This window comes from Podarcis filfolensis (genome assembly GCF_964270895.1).
Source record: "Podarcis filfolensis genome assembly, chromosome: 6".
In the NCBI taxonomy this organism is placed as follows: Eukaryota; Metazoa; Chordata; class Lepidosauria; order Squamata; family Lacertidae; genus Podarcis; species Podarcis filfolensis.
The window spans coordinates 29,306,200-29,324,718 of NC_139609.1; positions in this window are offsets into that span (position 1 = coordinate 29,306,200).

Sequence of the window (18,519 nt, forward strand, 5' to 3'; positions counted from 1 at the left end):
CAAATTCATTTAATTTGCTCATTTAATTATCTACTTTAAATATATACTCTTATGAAAATGCAGGTTATTATAATAATTCTGCCAATGTTTTTATCAGTTTGCAATTTATCTGTAAATATCCAATAAACCATTTCCACTCTTCTATAAAAAGTTTGTTATCCTTATTTCTTATTCTTGCGGTAAGTTTCACCATTTCTGCATATTCCATAAGTTTTTGTATCCAGTCTTCCTTTGAAGACTTCTGCTTCTTTCCACTTTTGGGCAAGTAGCAATCTTGCTGTTGTGTTGTTGTTGTTGTTTAGTCGTTTATTCGTGTCCGACTCTTCGTGACCCCATGGACCAGAGCACGCCAGGCACTCCTGTCTTCCACTGCCTCCCGCAGTTTGGTCAAACTCATGCTGGTAGCTTCGAGAACACCCTCCAACCATCTCGTCCTCTGTCGTCCCCTTCTCCTTGTGCCCTCCATCTTTCCCAACATCAGGGTCTTTTCCAGGGAGTCTTCTCTTCTCATGAGGTGGCCAAAGTATTGGAGTCTCAGCTTCAGGATCTGTCCTTCCAGTGAGCACTCAGGCTGATTTCCTTAAGAATGGATAGGTTTGATCTTCTTGCAGTACATGGGACTCTCAATAGTCTCCTCCAGCACCATAATTCAAAACTTGCTGTTGTAGTAGCATACATAAATAAATTTCTATGCAATTTAGGTAGTCCTGTCCCTATAATTCCCAAAAGGTCAAGATTTCCAGTGTGAAGGGTCGGAGCAAGGTGCACAAACAATAGACTTCCAAATGGATATCCAAACCCATTGGCCTTTTGCAGCAGACCCTGGCTTTTAGAATCAGGCAAATAAAAGACAAGGGAGAACCAGGCAATTTGAAAATGGTATGTCTCTTCCTATGAAATTCAATGTTGGGTGGAAGCACCACACCTGGAACCATTTTGCTTGGGAGAAGAAAGGGTATCTATTGCACAGGCACAGAACAGTTACCCATTCAAGAGGTCCTGTTCTAGAATGCTTGAATTGGTCCATACTGCAAGAATTCTTGTTTATGAATATTCATAATGCAGGTGGCTCAGCAGAACAGAGATTCGGTTAAATCTGGGGAAACCCTTCTTCTGTTGGGCTGAAAGAATGCCAGCTCCAACCACCCATTCAGTGCCTTGTCATTTTACCTGGTTCTTTGTAGTCCCAACTTCTCAAAACCTTAGCATTGTGTATTTAATAAATGAAGAATTTCAGCTGTCAGACTTGCAAAAGAAAACAGTGACCCCTGCACACCTTTTAAGTCTCACTTCTAAGGTGAGATTTCTCTGCTGCTTTTCGCATGTCATTATGTGAGACAAGTAGTCACAGAATACTTTGAATATTCCCATCACTCCCATAAGACTGGGGCTGTCTTTAAAGATGGCTTGGAAACATCCGCTGAATAGGATGGGCCACGTGTCATGCTTCACAAAGGCCAGTCCTATGTTCTGAAGGACTGCCAGAGGAGAGTCCTCTGTTTGAAAGTGTCCTCTGTTTGAGAATTCTCTAATGAAAGACAAGGAACTATAAAAAGTGAGAGCAGGAGCATGAAGTTGCCCAACAACTTCCAGCAATACCTGTTCTGCAAATTCAACAGCCACACAAATCACCAGGCATCTTCCCCACCATGGTGAGATGCATTGTATTTTTATTCAAATTATAATTATAATAAAATTTTAAATTTGCATCTTTACACACCACATGCAAATGATCTGCAAATTGGTGTCCTCTGTTTTGGTGGTGCAGATCCTCTTTTTTGGCAATGCATAACTGACCACTCTACACCTCATAGAGCCTGCAGATGCTACAATGCATGTAGAGGCCAGGTGATCAGAACATAGTAGACCAATACAGTGGTACCTCGGGTTAAGTACTTAATTCATTCCGGAGGTCTGTTCTTAACCTAAACTGTTCTTAACCTGAAGCACCACTTTACCTAATGGGGCCTCCTGCTGCCGCCACACCACAGGAGCACAATTTCTGTTCTCATCCTGAAGCAAAGTTCTTAACCCAAGGTACTATTTCTGGGTTAGCAGAGTCTGTACCCTGAAGCGTATGTAACCTGAAGCATATGTAACCCGAGGTACCACTGTACTGTTAAAGGCTTTATGAGTGGATGATAATTTCAGGTTGGCAAAGGGGATTATTGTAGACTATAAGTGGGGAAGCCCAATGAGATCATGTGTCACTGGTCTTCAAAGCAGGGCACTGGCTGTCAGTGACCTACCAGCCCCAATTCAAAGTGTTAGTACTAGCATACAAGGCTGCTTCCCAAATGGGACCCACATGCTAAAAATTAATAGAGTGCCTTCCCCCTTATCAACCATCTCACAAACTTTGATCAGCCAGTGAGAACTTGGTGGAGGTACAATCACTCAGACGGCAGCCTGGTTGGCATCAGCTCCTGACAGGGCCTTCACAGTGGTAGTCACTGCCATCCCTGGCATCCATCTCCTTCATTCTTGACTTTCAGGAGGAATTTAAAAACATTCCTGTTCACCCAGGCATTTGATGGCTGAAAAATACTGTTCCCAACCACCCTGAAATCCTCAGCTGAGAGAATGTGACTCTTTTTAGATCATTTCTAATGATATGGCTAGTACAGTGGTACCTCGGGTTAAGAACTTAATTCGTTCTGGAGGTCCGTTCTTAACCTGAAACTGTTCTTAACTTGAGGTACCACTTTAGCTAATGGGGCCTCCCGCTGCCGCCATGGGATTTCTGTTCTCATCCTGAAGCAAAGTTCTTAACCCGACGTACTATTTCTGGGTTAGCGGAGTCTGTAACCTGAAGCGTCTGTAACCCGAGGTACCTCTGTAGTGTGTTTGCTGCCCTGGTAAACAGACCCAAAAGTTTATAAATGGGGAACACCAGGGCCGGCCCAATATATTTTGACACCTGAGGCAAACCACAAAATGGCACCTCCCACACCGGGTAAGAAGGGGTGAGTGAAGATCTACATAAGGGACAAGGGGGGTGGGATAAATATCTCCATAGGGATGAAGGGTGGGAGGAGACTAGCAATGCCTCCTATTTGCCAAGAAGCTGCTGCAGAGGCAGCATTTGTGGGGGACTGCCGAGGAGGTAGGAGGTCCAGTCTCCAAGGAGCACCCAACAGCTGTTGCAGCAGCAGCAGTGAGTGGTACATTCCTTGGAGGCTGGATCTGCTGCCCGTGTGGATACTGCTGTCTGAGGCAATCACCTCACTTTGCCTCATGGGTGGGCCGGTCCTGATGGGGAATGCATATGGCAACTTACTTGGGGTCAGAATAGCTGGTGACATGGACACCAGGATGCAAGATGCAGAGCTTGGGGCATTTCTCAATCTGACCAGGAGTCCCTTTGCTGAGTTCCTTCCCTAGGCTATTGAATTAATTAGAACATTGATATAAAGGCCATTTCGAAGAGGATTAGGTTTTTATTCCTCACCAAGATATGCGCCTTGGTGCACTTTGAACATTGCTGTTTTGTTTGTGTGTATGTGTGTCTTGCCATTTTTAATACTTTTTAAAGCTTATTGCGAAAGGCCAGATGGGCTTCTCCACTAACCTGCATACTGTTACATTCAAGTGTATATTAATCTACTTCGTATTTCAAAAGCAATGCATCGAAATCCAGCTGGATTGTAGTTTCAATAGAAAACGTCTTTTATCATTTTTATTATCTTTTGGTTGAGTGGCTCATTATGTAGATCGATCGAGTCGTTCCCCTACGAACCAAATGCACTCAACAGTTAATGAAAATATTAGTCTCTAAGAAGAATTTATTTACAAAAACAAACGCTACTTTTTCATATTTGCTGAGAAAGTCAATAAATGCCCGTGGCCATCTTTTGTTTTACTTTCACTGTTTCAAAGTTTGCATGCCCCTTATTAGGGCAAGTCCTCCCTACATGGGTCATGACATAATGAAACTATCAATCCATCAGCAGCAGTTTTAAACAGTACAAATGCTACATATCTTAAATCCAGCAGCTATAATGGATATTGCACTTCTTTGTAGAAGATGGTGGCAGCTTACTAAAGGAAGCTCATCCAAGATGGTAGCAGCTTTCTGATGCTTTGTGGGCTTTTGGATCTCTTGTTTTAGGAGGAAAGCCAGGAGAGAGGTTGAATGATAAAAAAGACCCTATATGCATAATGTACTAGTGAACTATTGTGATAGGTAAGATGAGCAGTGTTTGCACTGCAAAGGCCCCTTGGAGAGTGCAACCCCCTGCAGAGTATCTCATACCCTCCAACATCCCACTGATCCAAACTGAGACACTCTCATTTTTTGGCCCCAAGCCAATTGACCCCAAACCTAGAGTCTTTCAGTCCAGCGCTCTGGCATGAGCCAGCTGACTCGCACCACAGTGCTGGACGCCCCAAAAATTGGGGACATTCTAGGATCCAATCAAGGACGCGGGTGGCACTGTGGGTTAAACCACAGAGCCTAGGGCTTGCCGATCAGAAGGTTGGCAGTTCGAATCCCCGTGACGGGGTGAGCTCCCGTTGCTCGGTCCCAGCTCCTGCCAACCTAGCAGTTCGAAAGCACATCAAAGTGCAAGTAGATAAATAGGTACTGGTCCAGCGGGAAGGTAAATGGTGTTTCCGTAGCTGCTCTGGTTCGCCAGAAGTGGTTTAGTCATGCTGGCCACATGACCCGGAAGCTGTACGCCAGCTCCCTTGGCCAATAAAGTGAGATGAGCGCCACAACCCCAGAGTTGGTCATGACTGGACCTAATGGTCAGGGGTCCCTTTACCTTTACCTTAGGGTCCAATCAGAAGCCAGGATATCCCATTCAAATTGGGACGGTGTCTCAAATCAACATGGTGTCTTTCCCAACCTTGCCAAAAATGACAAAGATTGAACCTAGGAATTGAGATTGAGCTACAGAGATTGAGTTACAGCCCTTCCCCAGTTAAAAGATGGGGCATGTCTGTTACAATGGTATTATGCCCATGGCTAGAGCTAACTATGATTGGATGTAAAAGCATCAAAATTAGCTGTCCTTATTGCCAACAACAGAACATTACATCAACATGTGAAAATATCCAAAATAATCAATTTCCCTCCTAGGGGCAAGAGCAAATCCCCCAAATTCCCAGCAAGGGTAGTAAGTGATAGCCGTGTATATAAATTGTCTAGAGTCAATTAAGCCTCTTGATGCATTTTGTTAAAAAGAGAGAGTGAAGCAAATATGCACATCTCCTTACAGCGCCTTTGTTTATACCAGTTTAAATTCAAACAGTTTTAACAGAAAGTTTATTAAATATGTTACAGGCGTTGAGTAATTTCCACAAATCTCTTCAATCACTAATGTTTATGTGATGGATTCAGCTGCTATAATTATTGTATAGGCTATAGACCAAGCCCATTGCAAAGTTAAGCCCTTCCATAAGACCACAGAACATTCCAGGAATTACATCAGAGGAAAGTATATGCTTTTAACAGTAAGCCGCTGTTTGGACTTGACATCAGCAGAACGAGCAACGCTAAAAAAAAAAAAAAAAAGCTTCAAGCTGCAATCCTAAATTTACTTAACCAGAGAGTTTCATTGGAATCATGTGAACTTACATGGGCTTTATAGGTTCAACATGCATAGTCTTGGTCTACGTCAACACAGTGTTTGGTTTTGATCGGGTTCAGAACTGGGAACCTCATGATATCTGTCGATGGGCACAGCTGGTAGTGAGCTAACTGAAATCACAGTGAAGAAAAAACGAGACAGCCTTATTCTTCAAGCCCCTAGCATGGTAGAGCCAAGCTCCTGACCTGGAGGACCCTCCTGCTGACCTGGCTTGGGTTTAAATATGTCTTTGTCTAAGCAGAAGTCCACCTTGGCCTTGTGCCTTGTTCCTGACACATGTTTAATAATATGTTTCCGCTACTTTCCAGTATTCCAGCCATGGTTTGTGGTCTTGGGGGTTGCAGAGGACCTTTCCACAGGACCTTTCAGAAGCAGGCAGCGCCTGCAAGCCCCTTTTGGCTGAGCCAGGTCTTTACTTGTCTCATCTTTGATGTCATATATGATGTCAAGTGTAAGTTAGGTAGGCCTGGCTGAGCTTCAGGGAGGTCTGTTGGGTATGATGATGCACCACAGGCCAGAGATTCTCCTCCTCTGAGTGATTATTATTTTATGCAAACCATGTAGAGGTTTTTGGTGATTAAGCAGCACATCGCTCCTGTTAAACAAATCTAAAACTATTTTTCATTTAGCAGAGTTTGCACTTAAATCACTTCTGAGGGGGCTGAGGGATGTGTGTGAGAGAGTGCCCTCTTCATTTTACAGGGAACTCTTGCTGGTCTGCACCCTTCCCAACCCACCATTCCTTGAGACTTCATGTCACCCATGGCTGGATTTTTCTATAATTCAGTTGTGGCCAACGCAATGTCCTCCAGATGTTGTCAGGGTGAGCCCCAGCCAGCTTGGTCAGTGCTCCAGGATGATGGAAGTTGTAGTACATGGAGGGCATCACACTGATCAATCTTGTTGTGAGCAGAAGAACCTGGAAAACTACCTTACACCAAGTCACACCCAGTGGTCCATCTAGTACTGATTACGCTGGCCACCAACAATTCTCCTGGGTTTCAGATGGAGGGGACTCCTTGCTCGAGACGCCAGGAACCTTCACCACTGAACATCATTCAACAAACAAATGGAAGCACATTCTCAAATATCCCTCCACCTCCTTAAAAGTGAGTGCCGCAAAAAAGCCCACATCCCACCCATGAGAAATTCACAGAAATCCATCCCCTTTTGCTGAGTTTTGCACGCAGTTTCTTTTAACATTACCTGATGGAGAATGGTTGGGGAAAGCCCGTGATAATTTGTTGGCACTTCACTAGATGGACCGAAGTTCTGACTAAGTATAAGGCAGGTTCCTATGAATAATAGATAGGGACCACATCTTCTCAAAGCTACTTTTCAGAAGTATCCTGTCAACCCACATTCCAAGCTTCTGGTATGCTGCTTTCAGGTACACTGATTGTCTGGATTCTCTGGACTAATGCTTTCCTGCATTATTCATCTTTTTCAATAATAAATTTCAGCACCAATCCTTCCAAGGCAATCATGTAGCTGGCTCCCTGCACAGACCACAAGTTTAGGGATGTCCCATAACTGCCCTCAAAAGGTTTGCAGAATAATTCTCACAGTTCACCACATGGAGCAGGCATGGTACTCTCTTGAACCTTCACACCATTTTTTGCGTATGAATTCCCCTCACAGAGTTCCCTGGGAAGAGGGGTTGATTGGTAAAACACTCTGAGCATTGTAGGTCTGTGAGGGGATTAGGGGCATTTAAACAACTTTCAGGGCCCTACAGTTCCCAGGATTCTCTTGGGGAAACCATGACTGTTTAGAGTGGTATGATACTGCTTTAAATGTATAGTGGAGTTGAGGCCTTACTCTTCGGTCTTAACCATCGGCTGGCCCCATGGCTTCCTGTTCTCAACTCCTGGTGCACTTCAAACAACCTACAGCTGACCCCATGAGCTTCATGGCTGAGCAGGGACTTGAAACTGAGTCTTCCCGGTTCTAGTCCAACGCTCTAACCACTATACCACACTGGCTATTATTACCCTTTCATTTTGTTTATGATTGGAATTTTGCATAGCTTCAAGTCTTCCTGTTTCATCCTGAAAGTGATCTCATTTGGTGAGCCTTTGGAAAGAGCTCCTCTCTCGGTTACTTTCCCTCAGGCCAGTGATCTTGAAATGCATCTACAGGGCCACAAAACCCTTGCAAGCCCAGTGATTCATGTAATGTGCATTTTTTCCTCCTTAGTGCAGATGTCCCCTTCTGGAACACTTTAATTAACACTTTAATTAAAGCTAAATTATAATGAAAATGCTACAAAATTATGCTTTCTATCAACATTAATGCAAAATGAGTTCCTCCTGGATGATATTTTTTACAATGAAGACAAAAAGAGATAGTACTAATGAGGCCATCAATTCAGATTTACCATAATTTCAAGACCATGTCACTTACTTATCTGCTCACTAGCACAAAGCCTTCACATTTACTGTACATTTTTGCCGCAGTTATAATGTCTGCAGGGCAAATGACAAGGGGTGGAGGGAGAATCACCTTTCATATACCATATTCTTGATTCTGGGTTCAGATATCTGAGAGTTACATTGCTGCAATGAAACGCAAAGACAGCCACAAACCGTCACAGATCCTGGGTGGCAAAAACTTAATAAGAATTATATGTTGTTATAATTCATATCATTTTATGCTGATTTTATCCCTATTTTTGTGCTGGTGAAGCTTTTTCACGGACGGGTTTTTTTTTTTAGTTGATTTATTTGTGTTAATATTGATTTTAATTTGTGACTACTCAAGAGTACATACTTAATTGGGTGGTATATAAATGCCAAAAATAAATAAGAAGAAGCCCATAACAATTCACAATGTGAAACATAATTTACTTTGGTACTGAAGAAAATACTCCAGACTCCATGAACTGGGAGCCCTTAAATAAATAATAAATAAACATCTGCTAATGCTACTATTAAATAGCTTTGCAGTAATCCATCTTTAAGGTTCCCACTGTATGGATCACGGTGGCTGGGCTAGTCACATCCAGGAACAGTTGCAGCTAAGATCACCCTGAAAATGTGTACCTGCTTCATTAGAGGGACTGCAAGCCTATCCAGAACAGGCTACTTACCTACATAATTTACAGAACCAGTGCCTCCATCTTGTTAGGATTCAGCTTATTGTAAGGTTACCAGATTTTTTCAAAGAATTCGGGGACACTTTTTTTTTGGAAAAGAGAAAAAATAGTTATTTTTTAAAAAGTTATTTTAAAAAAAGAAAGAAGTAATATGTTATGTACTGAGTTGAATAGGATTCAAACTGCAGCAGTCTGATTAGTCCTAGAACAATAGGATTCAGAATGCAGCAATCTGATTGGTCCTAGAACAATAGGATTCAGAATGCAGCAGTTTGATTGGTCCTAGAACAATGCAGCAGTATGATTGGTTGGCAGGAACCACCCAATCATGCTCCAGATAGAAGTGAATCCACAACCTGATTGGCTTACAGTAGAATTCCGGAATTAGCCAATCATGTGCAGCCCATTGTGTAAATAATGTATATAAAGCAGATACTTTGAGGGGACTTTCATTCATTCCTTCTCACCACTATGAGCTGAATAAAGAGCATGAAATCACTTTGCGACTCTGAGTATATTTCACTGGCGACGAAGGTGGGATCCTGCTGAGCTGACTGCCACACACAGCATAATATCTTCTCTTTTGTGGTATCCTCTGTCGTGCGGCCTTCCTCTGGGCCCTGGCCTGCTCTCTTGGAGCACTAGCCTCCATGGAGTAGGCTCAAGTTGGGCCTGGGCTCGGCCATGTGTCCTTGCCCTCCCGGTGCTCTCCTACCTCTTCTCCTCAGCGGCGGCAGTGGCGCAGCAAGGTTGGGACTCCCCTCTTTTTTCTCCTTCCTCTCTCTTTCTCTTCCTTCTTCTCCTCTCCTCCTTCTCCCTGTGTCGGCTCCGGGGTTTTTCTGACCCCGTAGCGCCGCTGGGCAGTTGGCCAGTTGGCCGGGCGCTTTTGCTCCCAGCTCGATTTGGGTCATGGGGGGGGGGTCAGCGGTTTCCTCCGTTGACACACCGGGCGTCCCAGTTCCCCCTCAGCAGTGGCGACGGTAGCGGCAGTCTCAGCAGCCTGGAGCCAGCCTGGTAGCTCAGTTGTCTCTGGCTGGTTTCAGGAGCTGCTCGCTGCCGTGGCGCCTGCCATTTTGCCTTGCCGGAAGTCCCCATATGATGTGCCTTGTGCCGTTGAACCAATCACACAACATTCATTCCCTACTAATAAATCTACAACACTTAAAATATAAATCCGGGGACATTAAATGAAATCCGGGGACAGATTTGTAAATCCGGGGACTTTACCCGGGAAACGAGGACGTCTGGTAGCCATAGGTTATTGGCCTTCATCCAGCACACCACTACATCCAGACACCAGTCTAAAATCTGCACAGCCTTTCGTAATGCAGAGGAAATAGGGTGCATATGGAGTCCCTAATATAGTATCAAGACTCAGAACCACTGGGCCATGGAAGGCTATGTTACAGGAGACACTCTGAGTTTCTTATATGTCTGATATATTTCTGCTATAATTATCATGCTTTCTACCATAAGAGCCAGCAGCTGGGGGCCTCCCAATAAAATATTTGAGGGGGCCATCCCCCAAAGTTGATGGGCATTGCCATTCAAATGGTGTGCATGCGCCACATCTTGTGGTTGATTATGAGGGCTGGGGCTTACCTGAGCCCCCCCTAATATTTTATTCAAGTGGGCACCCCTGCTTTCTGCTTTGCTTCTAGCAGGACACAGGGTCAGCATGGCTACGTGATACTAGCATAGCACTGGCAGAATGGGCTCATGGAATTCTGAGGTCGTAGGATGGAACCTGCCCATCACTGTACCCAAGAAACAGGTTGTGATTAGTGATGGTTCCAGGTTTTGTACAGAAGGCATTCATAAAGGCAAACTTAAGGGTTTAAAACATTTCCATCTTATTATGAGCCAAGCCCAAACCCCATTGACGTTCAAGTCCCATGTGTAATGAGTTTACCAGAGTGTCATCATTCCCCAAAGAACAGCTGCTCAATGGGCATCATTGCTCCCACATGCCCAATAAGCATGAGATGCCTTTTGCCCAGCGGCACTGTGGCCCATAGATTGCAGCAAAATACTGGGCAAGGTTTTTCCCAGTATCTTCTCTGTGTGATGGGCTCATGGGAAAAAGCTGTCCCATGAGCCCTTGCTGAAGAGCGGAGGGGAAAGCCTATATAAGGCTGCTTTCCCTGAAGCTCACAGCCATTTTTCTTTGAGAGCTTCCCCACACTCCTTTCCCACATAGCCAAACAAAATAAAATGGCATACTTGTACTGTTTTCAGATGCTCTACCGTCTATTGGAGTTCTCTGTTTTACTTTTCTATAAATTTCTTTGGGACTTCATTTGGCTGTGCAAAGCAGGGAATAAATTTAATTAACTTACAAAGAACCTTGTGGATATACCCCAAGAAGTTGCTGAAGGGTCACCATTATTCCCCTTTGCAAATTCATGCATCTTTTTTTAGAATTCAGAAATCTTTTTTTAGCAACACCTGGCAACCAGACATATGACTTGTCAGCATGTGACTACCATGGTGTCATGCCAGGATAGTTCAGTTTTGAGTTTCAGGCCTATGTCGGGAAATATTAGTTTCTGAGGTAAATTTGTATCCAGGGCTGCTAGGAATTTCAGTCCATTTTCCTGCCTCAGTTGAATAATGAAATATGAAAACATGTTTCAGCTTTGTAAACAGCATATTACAGTGGAGAAAAACAATTCTGTTTTAGGTCATGCCCTAGTTAAGTGCTAAAATAAATAGGTATTGATTTTGTGATATAGCCTATTTCTGTGGAGACTAGAGGAGGCAGTGTGGGCTGAGGCTGTACTATCCATTCTAAGTATCCACACTACTTAGGCCAAATAGCAGACAATTGTTTTATTTCTTAAATACAAGAGCTAGGCTGCAATCCCACTTACCTGGGAGTAAGTCCCATTGAGATCCATAGAACCTATTCCTGAGCAGTCATGAATTAGACTTGCATTGCTAGAGTTTATAAAGAGAGTGAAAAGTTGCATGTTAAATCAATCTGTTTATTTTTGTGCTATATACTGCAATTATTAGTTCAATGCATTATATCATATGGACCTATACGTCATGAATTTCTTAGTTCCACTACTTTTTTATTTACTTTCCGTGTCCAACTCCACATTAGTTTCTCTGGGTGTTATTTATTGTTAAAGAGATCCTTAGTTTTATATCTTCGTCCCTTGGCAGGGTTGGCTCCAGCTTTTTGTGGGTCCTAGAATAGCAGTACGGCAGTAGTTGTACTGCCCTCATCCTCTAACCACATTTCTGCCTCTCAAATTAAATCTCAGAGGTTGCTGCCAGGGGAGGCACAGGGGGACACATGAACCATACCTTAGCAAGGGGCCAGGCTCTTAGCTTTCATTTAAAACAAAAGTAAGTCATTCAGACAATACTGAAGAAAGTTAGGGCACAAAACATGGAGGCAACTCCAATGTATGGCACTCGGCAGGCAGCACCAATGCTAAGGATGCTTAATCACTGTTGCTGAACAATCAGAGGAAGGAACCTTGACCATAGCCCTCCCAGAACAGCAGAAAAAGCAGGAGAAGCTGGTTGGATGAGGATACTGGGGTATGTTTGTTAAGGCATTTTCCTCATGTCCACATTATTTCGTTCACTCTCTCTGTATGTTGCATTTACATAATAAAACACAATCTGCTGGCTTTGGTATGTTTTACTGGGAAGTTGTTCCCTTGAAATAAATGAGGTTTAACGCCTACTGAGAAAAAAATGGTGACATTGAAGTCCCCCTATATTCTGATTTAAAAAATAATAATTCTACAGCAAGTTTTTGTGCATGATGGATACATCTACATAGTACTGCATCTAGCTAGACACCACTAGTGACAACTTGGAGAAGAAAGGAACCAGGTCAGAGGCAACCCCAAAGAGGACATTTCCATGAAATATACAGGACTAAATGCTCAGGTGCCAGAATGAAGTGCAGGTATTTTTGTACCCACACATTTCTAGCTTTTAAAAATGTCGCTGGCAGACTGCCAGCCTTAAATCAGACATCTAATACTTGTAAGGTGGCAGCTGATAGAGGGTTTCAGCAACTTTTCAATTTTAACTTTACTTTTAAGGCTCCTGCAGGAAGTCTGTCTTGTCTGACAGCCCAAATGCACTGGCGACATTTTCCTCTTTACAGTTGATCACACCTGTTGACACTTATGTGCATTAACAAATCAACTAATGGACTTCTTTCCTTTCCTTTTTTTTTCATTTACATTAGTGCTGGGATTTCTATGCATAGGGAATGAAGATAACACAGTCTGTGCTTCGGATAGGTGTTTTTTTTTTATTATGTGACATATTAATTCCTGTTCTTATTGTTAGGCAGCGTGTACATCTGTCACGAGAAGCATTCTGTAAAACCTTTGGGCAGCAGTTAATTTGTAAATTGAAAGCCTTTCGATTGTTCCCTCCACGTACAAAAAGAGAACGCCTCAGCACACAGACTACTCTTAAAAAAAAAAAAAAAAAGCGATGCCGAAGATGCCCTAGAATGGCTGAGCATGGAACCAACTGGAGCAAACCTCTGAAGTACACTTCTTTCCTGAATCAGGGGTTGGATCAGCCATCCACAGTGGTAGAATGCTGCCTCCCTACCATTAACCAAGCCATTGGTTGGTTGTGCATCCAAAGGCCCATATAGTTAAAGCTATGGTTTTCCCAGTAGTGATGTATGGAAGTGAGAGCTGGACCATAAAGAAGGCTGATCGCCGAAGAATTAATGCTTTTGAATTATGGTGCTGGAGGAGACTCAAGTCCCATGGACTGCAAGAAGATCAAACCGATCCATTCTTAAGGAAATCAGCCCTGAGTGCTCACTGAAAGGACAGATCCTGAAGCTGAGGCTCAAATACTTTGGCAACCTCATGAAAAGAGAAGAATCTCTGGAAAAGACCCTGATGTTGGGAAAGATGGAGGGCACAAGGAGAAGGGGACAACAGAGGATGAGATGGTTGGACAGTGTTCTCGAAGCTACCAGAGTGAGTTTGACCAAACTGCGGGAGGCAGTGGAAGACAGGCGTGCCTGGCGTGCTCTGGTCCATGGGGTCACGAAGAGTCGGACATGACTAAACAACTAAACAACAACAACAACATGCTATGGATTATATGCTGGAAAGTGTGGCCTTTTGTACAATTATGATGACCCTCCATTCATTAATTGACATCTTTAAAAACTGTGGCAGGAGACCACCCATCCCCATCCCTGGAAAAAGGTGATGAAATGGGTGGTGAAAATTATAGTAGGGGCAGTGGATGGAAAACAACCCTATGATTAAAGCTTACAACATTTAGGGCTTTTCAGTGGGGATATGTAATACAGTGATGGCCACCAACCTAGATAGTGTTAAAAGAAAATTGGACAAATTCATGATGCAGAAGGCTGTGGAAAGCTAGCCATGATGGCTAAGCTCATTCTCCACAGTTGGAGGCAGTGATGCTTCTGAATACCAGTTGGAGGAGAGGGGAGAGTGTCTTTGTGATCGAATCCTACTTAGTGGTCTCCCATAGGTATTTAGTTGGCCTCTTTGAGAAGAGGATTTTGGACTAGGTGGGCCATTGATCTGATCCAGCAAACTTTTCTTACGTTCTGATGAGATGCTAGAGATTTATAAAGCAATGCGTAGAGTACAGAAAGTTGACAGAGAGGTGTTCTTCTCCTTCTCTCAAATTATGAGGACCTGGGATCATCAAAAGAAAGCTAGGTTGTAGGAGATCCGCAAGAAGCCTCGAATAAAATTTAAGATATTAACTGATGCTAAAGAAAGTCTGCCTGCCAGACTTAAAACTTTATTATGAATCAGCCGCTTTTTGCTGGCTGAGAGAATGGATGCTTCTTGAAAACACTGACGTGCTGGATTTAGAAGGTTTTAACAATGTATTTGGGTGGCATGCATATCTGTGGTACGACAAGGTCAAAGCACATAAAGTGTTTAAAAACCATATTGTCAGAAAAGCATTGTTCAATGTTTGGATAAGATATAAGGACTTGCTTGAAAATAAAACTCCAAGGTGGTTGTCACCAATGGAAGCGAAGGCTCAGAAAAAGCTCAATATGGAGGCCAAATGGCCGAAATATTGGGAAATTTTGGAACAAGAGGGAGACAGATTAAAACTGCAGAGTTTTGAAAAATTAAAAAATAGAGTGCGAGATTGGCTTCATTAGTACCAGATAATGGAGGCATATAATTTGGACAAAAAAATTGGCTTCCAGGTGGAAAAATCAAAATTGGAAACAGAACTGCCAAATCCTAAAATTAAGAACTTGTCAAGAATGTATAACTTGCTGCTGAAATGGAATACTCAGGATGAAACGGTGAAATCTGCTATGATTAAATGGGCACAAGATGTTGGACATAATATTATGATGGCTGACTGGGAACAGTTATGGACCACAGGTATGAAGTTCACGGCATGCAATGCCTTAAGAGAGAATATAATGAAAATGATCTACAGGTGGTACATGACACCAGTCAAGCTTGCAAAAATCTACCATTTGCCCGATAATAAATGTTGGAAATGTAAAGAGACTGAAGGTACATTCTTTCACCTTTGGTGGACATGCCCAAGGATTAAGACTTTCTGGGAGATGATCTATAATGAAATGAAAAAGGTATTTAAATATACCTTTCTGAAGAAACCAGAGGCCTTTCTCCTGGGCATGGTCGGCCAATTGGTGCTAAAGAAGGATAGAACTTTCTTTATGTATGCTACAACAGCAGCAAGAATACTTATTGCAAAGTACTGGAAGACACAAGATCTACCTACCCGGGAAGAATGGCAGATGAAGGTGATAGACTACATGGAACTGGCGGAAATGACTGGCAGAATCTGAGACCAGGGAGAAGAGTCGGTGGAGGAAGATTGGAAGAAATTTAAAGACTATTTACAGAAACACTGTAAAATTAATGAATGTTAGAAGGATGTTGGAATGATGTTATGTGGTTTTAGCAGAAATGTTATAAAGGATTAGGAAAAAACTGACTGTTAATTGGTGAAAGGAGGGAAAGTAAAGTTACACTATAAATTACAGGACAAAAATTTGAAAAGATGGAAAGGATTTGCTGAAACAGATAATCGAACTAGAATACAAAAAAAAGGGAGGTGTGAGGAGGTCAAGGAAATAAGCTAATGAAAGATAAGTTATGGGAAGATTTGCTGTATTTTTTTGTTTTTTTATGGATTTTATTTCTCTGTTTCTTTTTCTTTTTCTCATCCTTTTCCCCCCCTTATTGTGATGTGCTGTATTGTTTTTGTTTAATATGATGTTTTTTATTTTTTCTTTCTGTAACCTTTAAAACTTTAATAAATATTATTTAAAAAAAAATAGGTTGTAAGAGATCCATCAAATGACACACTCCTTTCCCACAGAGCATAGCCAAATTGTGAAATTTGATGCCACAACTCAGATGGCTTTAAAGGGGGTTTATATGAATTCACGGAGGATATAGCTAGTAGTCATGAATCCTAGCAGCTGGGGTACAAGAGTTATTGCTCTGATGACCTGCTTGCAAGCTTCTCAGAGGCATCTTAGATAGCCACTATGGGAAACAGGATTATGGACTAGATGCAGAGCATCTTTTAAAATAAGTCACAGGACAATCCCATACATGCCTACTGGGAAGAACGTGCCACTGAGTTCAACTGAACTCCCAGTGGTGTGTGGGCGGCTTCAGTAAGTTACAGGGCCTATGCGTACTCAGAAGTAATTCCCATTTAATTCAATGGGCTTACTCTGAGATAATAGATATACGTGTGACATTAACATATGAGAGTGCTGGAGGTGAAATAGTTAAACAGGTTACCCAATCAGAACCTGGGGGGGTGGAGTCAGAGGGACTATAAAACCAGCTCTGGGAGGGGAGAAGGGAGGAGTTCGTTGGGAGTTGGGTGGTTGGTTGGAGTGGGAGTCAGTTGGGATAGAGTCTGTGGGTAGGTTGAGTTAGTGTAGCGAAATAAGCTGAGTCAGGAACAGTTAGGAGCTAGGAAGACAAGTAAATATCTGAGAGGTGGTTTAGTGAGTGAGAGCAGGTAGCGGAAGTTATAGGTCTGGATAGGCACCCCATGATTGTAATTGACCGATACCGTTTATGAAACCACACACTTGTTAAACTGCAATAAATAAACAGAAGTTTATGTTCCAATTTAACCCTGACTGGACTCAGTATTGTACCAGGTAGGGCCTGGGTGGTGGCAGCGAGAAATAAAGTGGTGGCACAGGGATCAATAGACGGTGAAATGTCTGGGGACCCTGTGTGATCGCCACAATAGGATTGCAGCCTAAGTACATGAATCAATATAAGTGACCCCACATTGCAGAAAAAGGTCTGTTAGATCTGAACTGGAGCATTTTAGAACGGGCCTTTTTCTGTGGTGACTCCCTGCTTGTGAAATGCTCTCCCCAGAGAGGCTTGCCTGGCGCCATCATTACATGTCTTCAGGCACAAGGCAAAAACATTCCTCTTTACCCAGGCCATTAATCTATGGCCTGTTAAAGCTCTGGAGGTGGGGGATGTTATTATGATTATTTTATTGTTATTCTATCTGTTACTATGCTTTTTCTTATGTTTTTTTATTATTGATGCTCATTAATCTGTTCTTAATGTTGTATACCACCCTGGGGTCTTTTGATAAAGCACACTATATAAATTTAATTAACTAACTGATTAATAATAATAATAATATAGTTTGTGTGTTTGATCTCAGTGCTAAGTGATATTATTACTGTCATCACTCAAATAAAAAGTTAGGCCACATAAAATATCCAGAGATCAGGTAGCCAGCAATGGTAATGTGCTGACAAAATACGTGTACTCAGTGTCTTAAAAAAGATGTATGAAACTGAAAGATTATTATTAGTAGTAGTAGTAGGAGTGGTCGTGTTTGTGTATATATGGAGCAAGAAGGTTTTCTCACATTATTATTTGCTAACAAATATTTGTTTCTTAATTTCAGGTCCTTAGAGCATTAAAAAAATTGAAAACCCTGTGAAAACCAGGTGAGAGGTTTTTCAGCATAGCTAAATGCTTAATAAACTCAGGAGACTTCAAGTTTATGTCCCTGAACATATTGTAAGATCAGTGGGCAAGATGAGGTTTAAATATAGATTAAAAACCACAGGATATTAAGCATAGAGGAGCATTTTACCATGTGGATTGGATAGCTAAAACTAAATATACAAAAGAGGTAATTTAAATACAAGGAGGGAGTCAGTTTCAAGGTGGTCTCAGCCACATAACACATTAAATAATGGGAAAAGCTGGGAGCTATACAGATGGCATTGGGAATCAAAATGGACAAACTGTAAGAATAAAGATTCTCTATTTTCCCCCCTAAAAACTTTTGTTGTTAAAAGAGCTCAACAGTTTGCTAACAAATTTTACAGAATAATATTTATCCCAGGAACCTAAGTTAAAAATAGTAATGTTAGCCAAGCCATTTTTTAGGTGGAGCAAATTTTCCAGCCTTACAAAAATATTGTATTTGTTTGAAGCCAAGGCATGGAATGAATACTGTATAAATGGACCTCAGCCCAGCTGGATGGTCTTAGAAAAAGAATAACCTTCATTCTTTCATTTGTTCTCATTAATGAAGGGGAACTGGACAGGCTACTTGGATCTCAATCCATTGCTGCAAACACTTCTTGAGTGGGTTCTGAAATGTAAATAACACGGAATGGAAAATATCAGGAGGAAAGACCATCATAGGTCTTCCTAGATAATTTGCAGGAAAATATGTTTCACTGAAACAGAACCCTAGATTCATAAAACTGGTGCCAAATCCCCCTTGTTCCCTCACCATAAGGCAGGTGTAGGGAACCTTTGATCCTCC